This window comes from Hyla sarda, chromosome 4 (genome assembly GCF_029499605.1).
Source record: "Hyla sarda isolate aHylSar1 chromosome 4, aHylSar1.hap1, whole genome shotgun sequence".
NCBI classification, from domain to species: Eukaryota; Metazoa; Chordata; class Amphibia; order Anura; family Hylidae; genus Hyla; species Hyla sarda.
In genome coordinates this window covers 314,883,789-314,903,291 of record NC_079192.1, presented here as the reverse complement: position 1 = coordinate 314,903,291, position 19,503 = coordinate 314,883,789, and the positions used below count along the sequence as shown (strand labels likewise).

Genomic DNA, 19,503 nt, shown 5'->3' with positions numbered 1-19,503 from the left:
TAGGTGTATGAAGTTGAAGTAACCGAAGGAGGATAAGAGTTTTTGAAAAATAAAAAAAAAGGAGGTGGTTGGGGTCAGAGAGCTCAAAAGGAGAATTAGTCAATTTAGATACAGAGCAAAGTCTAGAGAAGATCAAGTCCAATGTATTAACATCCTTTTGTGTGGGAGTCAGTAAGCTGTGAAAGGCCAAAAGGATAGAAGCAGAGAGGCTGATGAGATTGGGGTGTCAATGAGGATGTTAAAATCGCCCATGATGAGTGTAGATGTTACTGAGGAAAGGAAGTGAGGGAGCCAGTTAGCAAAATTATCAAGAAACATTTTAGGTGAACCAGGTGGTCGATAGAAGACCGACACTTGAGAGAAAAAAGGTCAGAAGAGTCTGAGGGTGTGGCCCTCAAATGAGGGAAATATGAGTGAGGGTAATGGAGGGATGACCTGAAAAGGGCATTGTGGGGAGCGAAGCACCCCGACTCCTCCAATGCCTGGTGTCAGATCTGGGGGTATGGGAAAGTGAAGTTCACCATAGGGATAGGGGATAAGATGTTGCCCCCGAGATCTCTGCTGAGGCACCAGTCATTCGGTGCACGGAGCGAACTCTGCTCCATGCTCGATGACTGGCGATGCCAGCCGTCACACCCCCTCCCATGAATGGAGGGGACGCGGCATGACATCACGAATGCAGAAGCTGCAAGCTTTTGGCACTCTCACTGCCAGGCCGGAGATCGCGGGGGTCCCCAGCGGCGGGACCCCCCCCCCCCCCCCCACGATCTAACATCTTATCCCCTATCCTTTTGGATAGGGGATAAGATGTTTACAGCGGAGTACCCCTTTAAGGCCTTTGACCATAGACTAGACACCACTACTGACTAAAGCAGATAGGGCAACATAGGGGAAGCTACATGAGCTGGAATTCTGTGTTTGTGCCAAAAAAAATAAAAAAAAATAAAAAATAAAAAAAAAACATCTTTCCACTACATTTGTGTATAAGGGTACGTTCCCACACAGCGTATTTTGCTGCGTATTTGCTGCGTATTTGGTGCTGCGTATTTTCCTACCCATTGACTACAACAGAGAAAATAAAATACGCAGCAGCAAATACGCAGCAAATACGCCGTGTGGGAATGTACCCTTAGACACAAAAAAAAAAAAAAAAAAACAGTATTCAACAACAAGGGAGGCTTAAATGGAAAAGGAATATGTAAAAGGAATAAAGTGTTAGATGAAATATTAGTGTGCCAAAAATGTTGCAAATGTGTCAGGTTAGACAACAGTGTCTAATATATTTAGCGTGCACCAAATTTAGACTGCTTAGTCTAAGTTTACAATAAATCAGCTTGGATTTAAGAGGTATTTTGGGGTTAAAAAAAAAAAAAAAACTGTATAAAAGCAAAACTTAATATTTCTTGGAGCCCACACCTCCCAGGACCTCCTTCATTGACATATATCGCTTGTATACAAGTCAAGGAGAGGAAATGAGGCATGTCAGACTGTGGCACTTAAACAGCTCTCCCTCCTTGACACTTGGCTGAGAAATAAAAGTGATTTTATACGTTTGGCAATCATCATCAGCTGCAGGAAAGGTAGTCTGGCTTTCTTTTATACCCCAACAGCTATCCAGAGCTTAGAGCATAGGTTCTTTGCAGCAAAAAGTTGACATTGACATTGCTGGTTTGACGCGAATGCATTCCTGTCTGATCCTAGCAGTGGCATATTATGCTGGTGCCCGCAGTCTGCGGAATGTCTACACAGATTTTTTGTGCATACATTCCGACATCTGAACATAGACAGGGCTTTTGAGCTGTTAGGCAGTGTTAGGCTAACACTTCTAGGAATGTATTCAAGTAGTTGTAAATGACAGTATTAGGGTTCGAAAATAGTTATTAAGAAATAGCTTTTGTATGAAAATCCGAAAAAAAAAAAATTTTTGGGTGATGATGGGTTGTGTACATGTAGGCCTGGCTGGAAGTAGGGTGATGGTGGATTGGTGTGAATAGTATCCAGCATACAGCAGGTGAGGTCTGACTGATGTGCTAGCATACAACATGAGAAGGTGGACTGAGGTTACTGGTAGTAACTAGCGTATAGCAGGGGTGGTGGTAGTACTGTGTAATCAATGTAATATGGCACAGATTTTTTTTGAATGTTGCCATCCAGGCGACCCAGACCTGGCTGGAAGTGACAGGAAGCGGTGTGTAGGCTCACCAAATTGGCACGGTATGTCACGGAAGGCATATTTAAAAGCATACGGACGGCTAAACCGAACACACTTTCCTGGACATCACAGATTGGCGCAAGTGCTCAAGTACATTTGATGACAAGATTTAGTATGTGTGCCAAACAGGGACAAAAGTTTTTTCCCGTATTTTGCCCCAGCCATCCAGCCTAGGCCTGGCTGGAGGTTGCTCCATCATGGGTGAGGATGGTGGCATAGTGGCTGACTAGTGTGAATTGTAGTGGACTGCGTACAGCCTGATTTTAAAGATTTTTTTTTCAAATTTTGCTCCAGCCAGCTGGAGGTTGCATCAACAACAATCATGGCATAGTGGTTTACTGGTTGAAGTGTCAGTAGCCTGTGTACAGCAGGAGGTTAAAGGGGTTGTGTCCTGCCCTGCAGTTCGGAGCTCCGCTCACAGCGTCCGCAAGTTCATTACTCTGAACGCTGTGAGCGAGCTTCCGTGTTCCGCTAACACGGAAGCCCGCTCACAGCGTTCAGAGTAATGAACTTGCGGACGATGTGAGCGGTGCTCCGAACTGCAGGGCAGCACACAACCCCTTTAAGAATTTTTTTTTTTTTTTTTTTTTTTTTTTTCATAGATTGCCAACCAGGCGGCCCAGGTCCGGTTGAAATTAGCATCAGCAAGGGTCATGGCGGACCACAGGGACTGGTGGTAGACATGAACACAGACAACTGCATGGAATGGCCTACCCTCTGCGCCATATGATTATGCACAGTGGAGATTAATGGTAACTCTAGCCAGCGGACCACAGGCAGTGGTGAGATAGTTAGCTTTAGCTGCCAGATAGCAGGCATTTGTGGACCAAGTATACTACTAGCCAGGCTTTGTGAGGCCTATGTGCTGACGTTAAGGTCTAATTCCTAAATCCGGACCCTGCCTGTACCTTACTTTCAGATACGGCACTGCAGGTTTCCTGCATGTAATAAAATAGTAAAGAATTTCTGTAAGGCAGGATACCGTGCATCACTTGCTTCTGAGCTGCTCAGTCCAAAAGACCTGCTGACATTCTCCTCTCTTAACTCCTCTAGTAAGGACTTCTGATGTGTGATCATGGCCTCCTTGTTCCCACTCAGCAAATCCACCACCAGTCCCACTAGTGCTATGCTCAGCCAAGGCGCTTCTATGTCCCAAACAGATAGATGTAACTGGTCTTTAATGAAACCAATATTTACAAAATGTATTGACAGGGCTAATCCCTGTAAAATGTACCCCATGTTAAAGGTACTGCTATGTCCCAAACAGGAAAATGTAACCGGAGTTTGTCAAGCTAAGTAAAACCCAAAATTCAGATCAAATCCAGGTTCCCTGTGAGATCAGCTTACTCATCTCTTGTTAAGATCATGAATACACAGTATAGTATATTCCAACAGGTCTGCAAATTCTGAGAGAAAAGGCAAGAATGGGAAAAAAAATTTTTTATATTTTATATATATATATATATATATATATATATATATATATATATATATATATATATATATATATATATATATATATATATATATATATATATATATATATATATTTTAGTGGTGAAATGTCTCATCATAAGTGTGCCACCAGCCTGTGTTTATATCCCCATTTCTACCTGCTCAAGTGTCAGCGAGTCTAACATTTAAAAAGCCATTAAAAGCTAAGAGAAAAATGTGCATTGTAAGATCCAGTCTTGTGTTTTGGAAATAAATCAATAAAGATAATCTATCCCATGTGAGACGTCTTAACAGAACATTTATTCACAAAGAATTTGACGTGTCCCTTAGATCTTTTATATGCCATCTCAAGTCACTGGGCACATTGCCAAAGACCGCATTGAAAGGTTCAAAAGTTTTAAAAAGCATTTCAAATTAAAATTTTCATTACCTCTTTCAATGGTTTCCTGAGCACAGCAATTTACAGGGATTATCATTATCCATGCTGTATGGACAATAGACAGGAGACCTGGTAACTTATTCAAGTTCCTAAAACAACTCATGTACAGCAGAAGTGCTCTAGGATTACAGAAAGGCTCAGGACTTCCTGTGGTGAACCAGGAGAGTAACGGTGACTGGGGTGTTGCAGTGGTAGTGTAGGGTCTGGTGGTATTAACCCTTCAATGTCATGACGCCAGGGTAAGTTTCCTCAGTAGTGTTCCTACCGCCAACCGTCCCACAAACGGCAGGGAAAAATAATGGGATGTCCACAGCAGATTTCAGAAAAAAACTGAAGAAACTTTACTTGTAAAGACTGTTATGTTAAAGATTGTTTCATAAATTCCACAAGAGTGAACCAGCATACAGGTTCCTCACAGGTTTGCTGGGACTTGGAAGCAATGAACTTTTATGCAGGCCACTGTGCTACTAATTTAGAAGATTTGAGCTGGTAGTAGTCGCACAGGATTTGATAGATGGAGCTTTGAGTAACTCATGTTTAGTGGCTGCAGGTTCTTAGGCTTTGGCCTAGATGAATTGATGCCGAGACGTTGTGCTTGCTTGATAACCCGGAACCAAGAGCAGGAACTAAGAGCTGAATTTAGTGGCTACAGCCCCTTCTATAATAAGGGGCTGGACTAAGCTCATTGGTCAGCAAACCTGTAACTTATGAACCCAGTGAACTCTGGGTACATCACATGACCTCTAAGGTCCTTGAACATTTTATAAGTCGCAACCGTACATCATGTGACCACTAAGGTCCTGTACATATATTTTCGATACATTAAATATAAAAACACACTTTACATGAGGCGACCAAGGGCAAGCCCTGCAGGAGAGCCCTATATGAATGGAGGGACTCCAGCTGAGGGGACTTTAGACAAGGGACAGGACAAAGTCCTGTACCGGGACACCACATTACTTTCAAGTCATCTGCTCATTGCTTAAGGGCCAACAGACTATTGCCAATATAGGCAAAAGAAGCTGCAGTAGGCCAAGTTCACACTTTGAAGTCTGGTTGTCTGGCAAGTTAAACATACACCCAGATATACCATCTAAAACCATGGGGAAATCGGAATTCTCTCAAGTACTGCACACCTTATGGCCCTGCAACTAGTGTTGAGCGGCATAGGCCATATTCGAATTCGCGAATATATGGACGAATATTCGTCATATATTCGCGAATATTCGCATATTCGTAATATTCCCGTTTTATTTTCGCAAATGCGGAAAAGTCGCGCATGCGCAAATTAACATATGCGAAAATTAGCATATACAAAAATTAGTACAATCGAAAATTCGCATATGCAAATGTTCGCATATGCGAAAATTCGCACGCCAGTCTCACACAGTAGTATTCACACAGTAGGAGCCTTCTTTACATCACACAAGCTGGAAGCAGAGAGGGATGATCACTGTGATGTGTACTGTGAAAAAAAAAAAAAAAAAAAAAAAAAAAAGAATATTCGTAATTACGAATATATAGCGCTATATTCGCGAAATTCGTGAATTCGCGAATATGCGATATTCGCGAGCAACACTACCTGCAACACAGGAAGACTTAAAAAGGGGCAATAACAGAAGGGGACACAGAGGGTCACAAGTTATAACTCTTCCCAACAGAATAGTTAAAGGGTTACTCCGGCCCTGAGACATCTTATCCCCTATCCAAAGGGGACCCCCACAATCTTGTATTTGCCACCCACCTTTTTGAGCTGCACGCCGTGGTGCCAGCTCACAAACAGCCGGGTGGCAACCACAGGGCCGGAGTATAGTGACGACACGACTCCGCCCCCGTGTGAAGTCACCCCCCGCTATGCAAGTCTATGGGAGTAGGCGTAACGGCCATCAGGCCCCCTCCCATAGACTTGCATAGCAGGGGGTGGTGGTGGTGGGGGGGGGGGTTTAGACGTCACACGGGGGCGGAGTGGTGACATCACGATACTCCGGCCCCGTGGTCGCCACCCGGCTGTTTGTGAGCTGGCATCGCGGCATGCAGCTCACACAGGTGGGTGGCGAATACAAGATTGCGGGAGTCCCCAGCAGCAGGAACCCTGCAGTGAGACATCTTATCCCCTACCCTTTGGATAGGGGATAAGATGTCTCAGAACCGGAGTACCCCTTTAAAAGGTACCCAGCTGCACAGGGAACTGCAAAGAGACCCATTTAAAACACATTTGTTATCGCCCCAACCATAATAACCCATACTCTAACACCTCCAAACTGGAATATTAGCCTCAATTGTGGTCCTAGGGAACCATATCTGTCATCAAGGCACCTATTCCGACCAGTTTCTCCCCCACTCTGCCTAGAATGGTGGTGTTCATCAAGTGAAAGTAATTACTCTAAGATCTATTCTAAAAGGTCATACAAGAGTTATTCCAAGTATCTTTACTGTTGTAGCCGGTAGATGAGGGTTTTTAATTTTTTAGTAAGTTTAGCACAATTGTATAATTTCTTACATAATACACAATTGCTTTGGTATTCAATTTTAAAATGCCAACGTAAGAAAAAGTACTAACATATCTGAAGTAACCTCAGAAATGGACAAAGCATAATGCTTCCCTTTACACAGCCATAGAATTCAATGCAATTCTACAGGGCGCTGCGATCACGTGATGTGGTACTCCACACTAGGACGTGGAGTTGAATCCAATGCATAGTGGAGGAGCGGGCTTAGGAGTCTTACTACGGGAGCGAGAGGTGGCCAGCCGGTGGGGGAGACTCCTTCAGTGAGCTAATTCTCATTAGAAATCTCGGAACTTCAGAACAAGATATCTCGGCGGCCAGTAGATGAAAATAAGTGACCCCTCGTTTGAATCCTGTTCACCCATGCTAAACCCAATAGACTGGGTTATTGTGTGGGTGAACAGGTGGACAGTTTACCTTTAAAAAAAGGAATGCGACACCTATATTTTTTTTTTTTCTTTTTTTTTTTTTAGATTAAATGCATTTCACCTTTTTAAGTTTGGAATCCCCCCCCCCCCCTTTTTCAACTCATCAGGAAATAAAACATTTAACGTTTTTTCATATTTCCCCCTGTTGACCACCAGAGGGAGCTAACAAGTATGTGGAGAAAGCAAGTAAGGCTGGGTCCACACTACGTTTTGTCCCATACGGGAGCGCATACGGCAGGGGGGAGCTAAAAGCTCGCGCTCCCGTATGTTACCGTATGCGCTCCCGTATGCCATTCATTTCAATGAGCCGGCCGGAGTGAAACGTTCGGTCCGGTCGGCTCATTTTTGCGCCGTATGCGCTTTTACAACCGGACCTCAAACCGTGGTTGACCACAGTTTTAGGTCCGGTTGTAAAAGCGCATACGGCGCAAAAATGAGCCGACCGGACCGAACATTTCACTCCGGCCGGCTCATTGAAATGAATGGCATACGGGAGCGCATACGGTAACATACGGGAGCGCGAGGTTTTAGCTCCCCCCTGCCGTATGCGCTCCCGTATGGGACAAAACGTAGTGTGGACCCAGCCTAACCTGGTCTAACCTGCTCACACCTCCCTTTCTTGTGTGTGCAAAAGGAGAAGGGGGGGGGGGCAAATTATTTCAGTCACTGCACAGTACTAAAGTATAGCTGCTAAAGACTATAGGTATATTCACAAACTAAATCAGCTGCAGATTTCCCCCTCTAGGTTTTGCAGGTGACAAATCTGCAGCATATTACAGTACCTGCAAAGTGGATGATGCTGTAACAAATTACAGCCTAGGTTCCAGTGAATGTTTAGCTCCCCTAGACCGCCTCTGTTCAGCTTTTACAGTTCAGGGCAGCACCAGTGACTTATAGAAGATGAATGAAGTTTAGCGCACTACCATGTGTTAGTACGATGTTTGTTCCAGTATAAATTGCAAGATAGAGAACAGATGCGCATAGCACCATTACTATAAAGAGGGGGCCATGCGCACCTGAAATGTCACATTTGTTCCACCATCTTACCTTAACATCTGACATTTCCTCAGATAAAGATTACTCAATATTTTATAAAAACCAATGTAAAGAAACAAAGTATAAAATATATCTCTATACTCACACAGGAAGACCACAATATTGTGTGTATATAACTATATGAATATTTGCTATAACTTTTTGAATTGGGGGAACAAAAAACGTCAAGGAAGTAAACATAGGCGTCTTATGCTTTATTCAGAAAGATTTGTTATCACGAATGTAGAAAACATGTATCACCCTCTGAAAAGAAAACATGAAGCAGGAAGAGCTGTACTAATGCTGGCAGCCTGTATTCTTTCCTTTTCACAGTATTGAAAGGATTTCCGTCTATTTAGGGTCTATATGCTGCATTACAATAACATCTGCTGCCACGTGCTTTCCTAGCAAATGCAGTGGTACAAAATCAAGAACGTGGAGAAAAAAAATAAAAAGGGCGGGGTGGGAGGGGGAAGGTTTGTTTCTGGTTTGTTACCTTACCACAATATTTTGTATTGTCCCACTGGGCAGTTATTACACTTCTCTGTGGTTATATTTGCCATAAGGTTCCTGTGGGCCTTTGCCTAGGGTGGTAGTGTTGGGGGGTGGTGAGCATCACTTCAGTGAGAATCAAAAATTATAAGTACCTTTGACGTAGCTGCAACTACCATGCCATGGTCTTTTGAAAAATAACTGAATTTCCACTTTTGGGAGAATCTCTCAATTTTTTCACAGAATTCTGCTAGGAAATTCCATCGTGTGAACATGGCCTAAGGGCGCATTCCCATTAAAAGTTAAAGGAATAATACAAGATTATAAAAACCTAACTGTTTTCTTCCAAACACAGCGCCAAACTGGTCCCCAGGTTGCATGTGGCAATACAACTCACTTCAATAAAACTGAGCTGCAATACACCACACAGACAGAGGATAAGAGTGACACTATTTCTGGAGATCAGCAACTATGATATTCTCAACTTAACCCCTACAGGACCCATGACGTAATGGTACGTCCCGACACCCTGGGTCTTAAGGACCGAGGACATACATTTACGTCATGGGCAGTTCTGGTCCCCGCCGGGCGGGGATCGGAACGGGATGCCCGCTGAAATCATTCAGCAGGCATCCCGTGCAAATGCCCAGGGGGGTCATTAGACCCCCCCCATGTCGGCGATCGCCGCAAATCGCATGTGAATTCACACATGCGATTTGCGGCTATTCCGGCGATGCGGGTCACGTGCGACCCGCTGACCCGGAGATACAAGGTGATCGGGGGTGTATGATACACCCCCTATCACCCACTGTATCTATGGCGAGGTGGCGATTTCGCCACCCCCCCAGGATCGCTCCTATTGGCTGGACGATCGTCCAGCCAATAGCAGCCGGCAGGGGAGGGGTTAACAGCATCTTCCCGCAGCTCCCGCCGCTGGCTGAGTTCAGTCAGCGGTCAGAGCTGCTGGAGGAAGACCTGGACCCCCCAGAGAAGAAAAGAAGCCCCCGATAGATCAGGGAAAGCATACAGCCCAGGGCAAGGTAGGGTAAATAGTAAAAAAAAAAAAAAAAAAAAGTACAAAAAAAAAATAATTTTGCTTTGGCTGTGCTCGGTCATCATTCTGGGAACATAATCTGTTTTAAATTTTTATGTCCCACTGTACCCCATTTTAGTTACCCCATGTAATGCCCCTTGAGGGGGGGGGGGGGGTCCCACTGTTCTGGCTCCATAGGAGAAAGCCAAAGCTCAAGGACCCTGACTGATCTCCGGCACCTCTGAGACCGGTGTGCACGCTGTTAACGCCCAGACTTGAGGTATGTACTTACTCCAAAGAAATGTATTTACACATTTACAATGACATTTTCTCCTTTTACCACTTGTGAAAATGAAAAATTTGGGGTAACCCCAGCATTTTAGTGTAAGAAAAAAAAAATCTTTCATTTTCACATCCCACTTCATGAATATTTATCAAACACCTGTGGAGTGTTAAGGCTCTCTGTACCACTTGATATGTTCCTTGAGGGGTGCAGTTTCCAAAATAGTATGCCATGTGTTTTTTTTTTTTGCTGTCCTGGCACCATAGGGGCTTCCTTTGCAAATGTGACTCCTTCTCTTCTGAGCATTGTAGCGCTCCCGTAGTGCATTTGACGTCCACTTATGGGGTACTTCCATACTCAGAAGAGATGGGGTTACAAATTTTGGGGGGTATTTTCTGCTATTAACCCTTGCAAAAATGTGAAATTTGGGGGGGAAACACATTTTAGTGAAAAAAAAATATTTTTTTACATATGCAAAAGTCGTGAAACCCCTGTGGGGTATTAAGGCTCACTTTATTCCTTGTTACGTTCCTCAAGGGGTCTAGTTTCCAAAATGGTATGCTATGTGTTTTTCTTTGCTGTTCTGGCCCCATAGGGGCTTCCTAAATGCGACATACCCCCCAAAAACCATTTCAGAAAAACGTACTCTCCAAAATCCCCTTGTCGCTCCTTCACTTCTGAGCCCTCTAATGCGCCCGCCGAACACTTTACATAGACATATGAGGTATGTGCTTACTCGAGAGAAATTGGGCTACAAATATAAGTATACATTTTCTCCTTTTACCCCTTGTAAAAATTCAAAAATTGGGTCTACAAGAACATGCGAGTGTAAAAAATGAAGATTGTGAATTTGCTGCTATTCCTATGAAACACCTAAAGGGTTAAAATGCTGACTGAATGTCATTTTGAATACTTTGGGGGGTGCAGTTTTTATAATGGGGTAATTTGTGGTGTATTTCTAATATGAAGACCCTTCAAATCCACTTCAAACCTGAACTGGTCCCTGAAAAATAGTTTGAAAATTTTGTGAAAAATTTGAAAATTGCTGCTGAACTTTGAAGCCCTCTGATGTCTTCCAAAAGTAAAAATACAGCAATTTTATGATGCAAACATAAAGTAGACATATTGGAAATGTGAATAATTTTTTTTTTTATTTGGAATATCCATGTTCCTTACAAGCAGAGAGCTTCAAAGTTAGAAAAATACAACATTTTCTATTTTTTCATCAAATTTTGGGATTTTTCACCAAGAAAGGATGCAAGTTACCATAAAATGTTACCACTATGTTAAAGTAGAATATGTCACGAAAAAACAATCTCAGAATCAGAATGATATCTAAAAGCATTCCAGAGTTATTAATGTTTAAAGTGAGTGGTCAGATGTGCAAAAAACGCTCTGGTCCTGAGGTGTAAAATGGCCTGGTCCTTAAGGGGTTAAAGGGGTACTCTGGTAGAAAAAAAAAAAAATAATTTTAATCAACTGGTGCCAGAAAGTTAAACAGATTTGTAAATTACTTCTATTAAAAATCTTAATCCTTCCAGTACTTATTAGCTGCTGACTACTACAGAGGAAATTCTTTTCTTTTTGGAACATAGTGCTCTGTGCTGAATCACGAGCACAGTGCTCTCTGGTGACATCTCTGTCCATTTTAGGAACTGTCCAGAGCAGCATATGTTTGCTATAGGGATTTTATCCTACTCTGGACAGTTTTTTTTTATTTGACAGATGTCAGCAGAAAGCACTGTGCTTGTGATGTCAGCAGAGAGCTCTGTGTTCCAAAAAGAAAAGAATTTCCTCTGTAGTATTTAGCAGCTAATAAGTACTGGAAGGATTAAAGCGTACCTGTCATAGTGCAAAAAAAAAAAAAAATAAAAGTGATATGTTACTCAGGACCCAATCCTGATCATGTGCATATCATTTTTATGTGTCTCGGACCTATATATCCAGAGATATAAGCATTTATCTGCTGGTGAGTTACTTTTTCATTGTGCAGGCTTTGAGGGGGCGTGTCAGTCTGTCTCCCTCACAGGAGCAAGCCTGGGCAGTCAGCCAATCAGTACTCTCTACTCTGTAACCCTTTCCTCTCTGGTTTTATGCTGTGTCATGTGTCAGAGGAAGATACTTGGAGCTTGCCTGCAGTAATCAGAAGATATTATGCTGAATTCATAACAGGATAAAATGTATAAATATAAAAATAGATCTTTATAAAATTAGTGCAAGGATTTTTTTTTAGTTAAAAGTACAGCATTTTTATGAATACATGTTCTGTTTTATCTTCTTCTAGTAAAGCTGGATGCTAATAAGCATAGCTGTCACTATGTGTGTCATTCATCTTTCACAGACTCCTGAATGTCTGACCAACTTTGTCATTCAGGAGTCCGAGAAAGCTTTGACTATTTCAGCATGCTGGGAGTTGTAGTTTAGTAACAACTGGAAGCTGCAGTGTTTGTAAATAAATGTGTTAGAGCAGTGTTGCCTCCAGCTGTTGTAAAATTTCAGCTCCCAGCAGTAGAGATGAGCAAACTTACAGTAAATTCGATTCGTCACGAACTTCTGGGCTCGGCAGTTGATGACTTATCCTGCGTAAATTAGTTCAGCCTTCAGGTGCTCAGGTGGGCTGGAAAAGGTGGATACATTCCTAGGAAAGAGTCTCCTAGGACTGTATCCACCTTTTCCAGCCCACCGGAGCACCTGAAAGCTGAACTAATTTACGCAGGAAAAGGCATCAACTGCCGAGCTGAGAAGTTCGTGACGAATCGAATTTACTGTAAGTTCGCTCATCTCTACCCAGCATGTCCACACATCCTTTATCTGTAGTTTTGCATACACAATAGAAATCTCCTATGCTGGATACCGGTATGCTTTACGGCCGGTATCCAGTATGCTGTAAAATCTAGACTAGTCTGTCTGGCTAAAAGACAGGCGACCCCTAGTGGTGGCTATTTTGAGCTTGAATGTCAGGTGAAAATTTAAATTTTTTTTTTTTTTAACAGGTGTATATTGTGAAATGTCATATAGTGAGGACTGCAATATATGAAAAGTTTTTAACAATGACAGTGCCTCTAAGATTTTTTAATAAAAGTAATTTACAAATCTGTTTCACTTTCTGGCACCAGTTGATTTAAAAAAAAAAAAAAAAATTCCGCCGGAGTATCCCTTTAACCTCTAAAACACATAAAAACCTGCGTAAAACCCATCAAGAATCAGTATCTGGGACCCAGTCCAGTTTGATTTAAATTACTTACTTGCAGTAAGGCAATATTCACATCACTTCTTGGCTGTATGCATCAAAATAACATCAAGAACATATTCCAACATACAACGCTGTGTGCCTGCAGCATGGCCATAGGCTTCAATGAAACTAACAATCCACTTGCGACTTTGTATGGTCTGCTTGAGGCTATGTTCACAAGGCGGAAATTCTGCTATTCCGGCAGAATCGGTGTTTAGAGTTCAAAACCGCATTTAAAAGGGGTACTCTGGTGGAAAACAATTTTTTTTAATTTTTTTATCAACTCATGCTACAAAGTTAAACAAAATTGTAGTTTACTTCTATTTAAAAAAATCTTAATCCTTCCAGTACTTAACAGCTGCTTTAACTCCAGAGGAAGTTGTATTTCTTTTTGAATTTCTTTTCTCTCTTACCAGTGCTCTCTGCTGACACCTCTGTCCATATCAGGAACTGTCAAGAGCTAGGATAGGATACTCTGTACTCCGCTTCACACCGTATAGGAGTTTCTTCAGGCCCGGGCACTTCCAGGCATGAAGAAACTCCTATAAGGCGTGAAACGGCACAGTCACCTTGAACTGTGCTCTCTATGCCTCGAGATATGCATAGCTCTGATCAGTCTCTGCAATGTAAAGATGGCTAAAAATAGTCCCTTGTGGGAACATTATTAAAATTGGTAAAATGAAATCTTTATTTTTCTTTTTTTTTACTTAACATTTGGTATTGCCATGTGCGTAAATGTCCAAACTATCAGAATATAAATGTTAATAATCCCGTACGGTCAACAGCATATGTAAAAAAAAATAAAAAAAAATTATAGGTGGTCAAAAAAATCAATTTTAAAACATACTTCTCTATTATTGTAATGCAGAATAAGTATCTAAACATGAGTAATTTTAATTGTATTGACCCACAATAAGTCATTTTTACAGTAAAGTGTACAGCGTGAAAATGAAACCCTCCAGAAATGTTCTAAATTGCATTTTTCTTTTTCATTTCCCCACACAAATAATTTTGATTTTCTCATACATTTTATAGTAAAATGAGTGATGTCATTACAAAGTACAACTAATCACGCAAAAAACAAGCCCTCATGTGGGTCTGTGGATGGAAATATAAGTTAGGGTTTAGAAGGGGATAAGTAAAATATAAAAATAAAATTGGCTGTGTCCTTAAACGTGTTATCCAGTATAACAAAAACAGAGCAGATTTATTTCAAAAACAGCACCATGTCTGTCACCAGGTTGGTGTGGTATTGTAGCTCAGTTCCATTGAAGTAAATGGATACAAGTTGCAATACCACACACAACCTGGAGAAAGACATGGCGCTGTTTTGTAAGGAAGTTAAGTCTGTTTTTCTATTCCTGGCCAAAATGGGCTGTGTCCTTAATCCGTGAAGGACGCAGGGTTTATGGATACGCCCCTGTTCCCGAGTCCTTTAGGACTGAGGGTGTACCTGTATGCCCTGATCCCGCTAACGGGATTTAAACCGTTCTCACGAGCGGAGAAGGGGTTAAACCCTGTGGGTCCCGGTTGCTACAGGCAGCCAAGACCCACGGCTAATGCCAGGCATCGCCAATCGAGCCGATGTCTGGCATTAACCCTTTAGACGCCACGATCAAAGTTGACCCCCCTTTTCCTGTTTAAATAAAATGTAATAAAAAAAAAAAAAAACAATTACCGTCGCATGCGTAAGTGTTCAAACTATTAAAAATAAGGTTAGCTAAACTGCATGGTCGATGGCGTATAAGTCAAAAAAAAAAAAATCCAAAGTTGTGAATTTTTGGTCCCTTCATATACCATAAAAAGCGTTCAAAAAGTCCCATCAAAACAAACAGTACCGATAAAACTACAGACCACGGCACTAAAAATAAGCCCTCAACGTGCAAAAATAAAAAATTATAGGGGTCAGAAGATGACAATTTTAAACACAAATTTTGGTGCATGTAGTTATACATTTTTTTACAGTAGTAAAATAAATCCTACATAAACTGGGTATCCCTGTAACCGTATGGACTTACAGAATAAAGATAGTGTGCACTGCATAGAACCAAAAGCCCTAAAAATTAGCTAAATTGTGTTTTTTCTTGTCATTTCACACCACAAATGTTTTTTTGCCGCAGATTGTTATAAGTAATGTCATTAAAGTTCAATTGGTGACAAAAAACAACCCCTTATATGGCTCTGTAGGTGCAAAATGGAACAAGTTATGATTTTTAGAAGAGGAGTAGGAAAAAACGAAAGTTTTGAGTCCTTAAGGGGTACTCCGGTGAAAGATTTTTTTTTTTTTGAAAATCAACTAGTTTCATTTCTGTCTAAGGGTGCGTTCCCACAGGGCGTATACGCAGCGTATTTGACGCTGCGCAAAATGTATGTCAGCAGCGGGAAATACGCTGCGTATCCCTTGCTCACTATACACACAGGGCTTTCCGGCGGCAGCCCTATGTGTGTAGTGAGTTTTGGAGGCGGGGCCGCGCGTCACAGATACGCCGGCACGCGGCCCCGCCTCCAAAACTCACTACACACATAGGGCTGCCGCCGGAAAGCCCTGTGTGTATAGTGAGCAAGGGATACGCAGCGTATTTCCCGCTGCTGACATACATTTTGCGCAGCGTCAAATACACTGCGTATACGCCCTGTGGGAATGCACCCTAACAGTGCTTTCTGCTGACACCTCTGTCTCAGGAACTGTCAAGAGCAGGAACAATTCCTCAAAGCAAACCTCTCCTGCTCTGGACAGAGGCGTCAGCAGGGAGCACTGTGGTCAGACAGAAAAGAAGCATGCAGCAGCTAAGTACTGGAAGGATTAAGATTTTTAAATTGAAGTAATTTACATATCTGTTTAATGTTCTGGCACCAGTTGAAAGAAAAAAAAAAAAAAAGGAGAAGATAAAATAAAATAAAAATAAAAAAAAGAACACCTGAGTATCCCTTTAAGGAGTAAAGGATCTTTTGTAATATGGTTGTTTATAATAATTTTGAATATTTAATAAAGAAAATGGCTCCTGAAAATCCCACCACTAGGAGTCCCCATACTTACTGGGACACTAACCAGTCCTGCAGTAGCATCAGCCTTGTCCATGAGTTACGGACAAGAGATAAACTCCGAAAACCTTTTCCAATGTAAAGAGACCAAATGTAGTCACAATTGAACTACAAGAGCCAATAGAAAAAATACTATTGTAAAAATACAAGAAGACTACATTTGGTCAAAGGAATGAATTAGCAAAAATATTTAATCTGATGTACCCTACAAAGCTAGTTGACACAGGGATACTTTAAAGATATTGCGGGAGATTTATTAAAACCTTTGCCGAGAAAAGTTGACCAGTTGCCCATGGCAACCAATCAGATCGCTTCATTCATTTTTCACAGGCCTCTAAAAATCGAAGCGATCTGATTGGTTGCTATGGGCAACTGGTCAGCTTTTCCTCTAGACAGGTTTTGATAAATCTTCCCCATTGTCAAACCAATAATATATATATTTTTTTTTAAATCTGGGCTCCCTCAGCTGTTGCAAAACCACAACTCCCAGCATGCCCGGACAGCCTTCGGCTGTCCGGGCATGCTGGGAATTGTAGTTTTGCAACAGCTGGAGGCACCCTGGTTGGGAAACACTGCTATATTGTATAACGGGACCTATGTAGTGTGCAACACATTAGTTTTTTACGCTTACTACGCTAAATATTTGCATAATGTATATAAATGGGACAGTGCAGAGAATCTGGTATAATAGTGAGATGTATTTTTGTATCTCAGAATGACTGGCGCGGCAGCAGGCCTCCTAGAATCTATATAATGACAATTATCACATTTTACAATCCCGAATCCTATTTCTTTCAGCTTTCTCAATAAGATCTTTGTCCTCACCAGTGCAGCTGCGATATCCCCGGTGACATTCTCCAATATTAAACACGCCATCTTTATGCACGAGCCACATTTTGAAATATTTTGCTTATTTTTCTCTGTGCCTTTACACACAGATCACACGACCATGCGTCAGTGCTAACTCACTATGGTTTGTTTTCAGCTTGGTCTATTCCCAGGCGACTAACAAGATTAATGTAGAAATCTTTGTAGGGGAAAAAGCTATTTACGTCTGCTATAGAAGACAAGACACTGTCATGTAAGATTGGGATGGAGAGAGAGAGAAAAAAAAAAAAAAGTTCCCCCCCCCCCCACCCACTCAACAAGAACTCCCCCCCCCCCCCCATCCCCCCTCCTTGTGGAACTTATACACAAATGTTTTGACCCCGCAAGAAAATATGACCCAGATGAAAGTGCATGGGTATTTTGGTGCTAAAAATTAGAGATGAGCGAATTTACTGTATATTCTATTCGTCACGAATAGAGATGAGTGAACTTACAGTAAATTCGATTCATCACGAACTTCTCGGCTCAGCAGTTGATTACTTTTCCTGCATGAATTAGTTCAGCATTCAGCTGCTCCCGTGGGCTGGAAAAGGTGGATACAGTCCTAGGAGACTCTTTCCTAGGAATGTATCCACCTTTTCCAGCCCACCGGAAAGCTGAACTAATTTATGCAGGAAAAGTCAGCAACTGCCCAGCTGAGAAGTTCGTGACGAATCGAATTTACTGTAAATTCGCTCATCTCTACTAAAAATGTTAGTTGGGAGTCAATACAGAAATATATATAAAAAAAATATATATTTGCTCCCTCTGAGGCATTTTTTTTTAGCATCAAAATTGCAGTATGGTGAGGATGTTTTTTTTTTTTATTATTATTTTTTTAAATCTATGGGAGGAACAGCTTGTTTCCTGCCCAATTCTTCAGGAGAAATCCTACAGTCACATGAGGGGAAAAAATTTAATACAAATTGCAACTTGTAATGAAGAGAATAAAAAAACAAAAAAAAAACCCTCCTCAGGGGAAAATCTGCTAAGAAAAAAAGGCAGATTGCATATTTTCTGTCCCCCCCCCCCCCTCCCTGAAATAAAACAGAGAAGTAGGTTCGGTCACTAGACTTCTGGATTAGTTTGTCCTAGTTTTTACAATTGTGTCTTAGTAAAAAATGACAAATACAGAGGGGAAATTTATAAATGTAAAGAAAACTGGAAGTCGGGGGGGGGGGGGGGGGGGGGGGGGGGCCTCACACTACGTGGAATATAAATATATATCAAGGTGCTTGTGTTACACGTAACCCTTCGTGCCAAGAAAGGAATAAAAAAAAAGGACAAAAGGATACAGACCTCAAGATAGAAGAGTATATGCTGACTAGTTGTGTAAGATTAAAATAGTATTTATTATAGTTGAAAATAGTATAGATTGTCCAAGCAGGGCCCTTGCTATGGACTAACAATAGATAGATATTACCATAAAATATATTAAAAATTGTTGCAAAATGCATATGAATGAAATGTCCATGAAACTGTAGCCAATCATTGAACAATTGGTCCCCTAATTCACTGTCATATTGATTATAAATGCTTACCGCTGAAAAGAAACCTTCCACATGGAAACAAAGCCTTAGACCAATGCAAAAACCACCAGTCCTAATACATGCAGAGCATTGTTGGGGGTGCTCCAGCAGGTCATATAGACATTTCCATTCCTAAAATGCCTTTTAAATGCACATAAGAATTGTATTTTCTTTTAAGCACTACTATACTATACTATACTATACACTATACTATATCGGATTCTCACGACCAACCTGGAGTAGTCCTTATGGAGCAACCAAGAAAACAAAACTCTTACCCGTAGGATACTGATACATTCTTTTCTTTCTCCTGATAACACTGGGTCCATTGCTTTCATGGGCATCTTCAGAAACGACACAAACTCCTCTGAATTCTGGAATCATCTTTGATTTACCAAAGCAAAGTCTTGGATCAAAACCTCCCAACTATAAATGGAGGATTTAGAACCAACAACATGAACAGCAAACCCTCAGTGTTGCTGGGTTTCTGTTTTCGAGGTCTAAAATGACCTAGGTTCATAGCAAACACACAGGACTGAGCGCTACCATTTCCTGCTCAGGTGGGTAAGGGAAGGTGATTCTGCTTCATATGAAGGCACTTGTGTTCATTATGGGACTTAACAAAACCCGGAGTCTGCATTGAGGACTGAACAAGGCATATGCAGTCCACTCATAAACCAGGTTTTGTATGCAATGTTAGGTTAGGTTCACACTACATTCGTGCCCCCGTTGTCGGGATCCCACCGAAGGCTGTGTTAAAAGGAAGAGTGGACCCTATTAGCTAGGAGTCCCCTAGGGAGACATTTATAATTGCTGTCGTTGGTAAGCAAATTCTGAAGGCTTTTTTTTTTTCTTTTCTTTCGTTTTGCTTGTGTTACATGTTTATCAAACTAACAGAAAAGTCGCAGGTGAGACTTTGTTGAGACTTTTTTGCCACTTTTTTTTTAAA

General features: G+C 41.6%; 1 protein-coding gene across 2 annotated transcripts in view; it reads right to left on the bottom strand.

Annotated features, from left to right (window-relative positions):
- Nucleotides 1-19,503, bottom strand: part of PPP2R2B (protein phosphatase 2 regulatory subunit Bbeta) — a 390,278-nt gene that overhangs the window by 271,688 nt on the left and 99,087 nt on the right. The gene's annotated exons all lie outside the window — the stretch shown is intronic.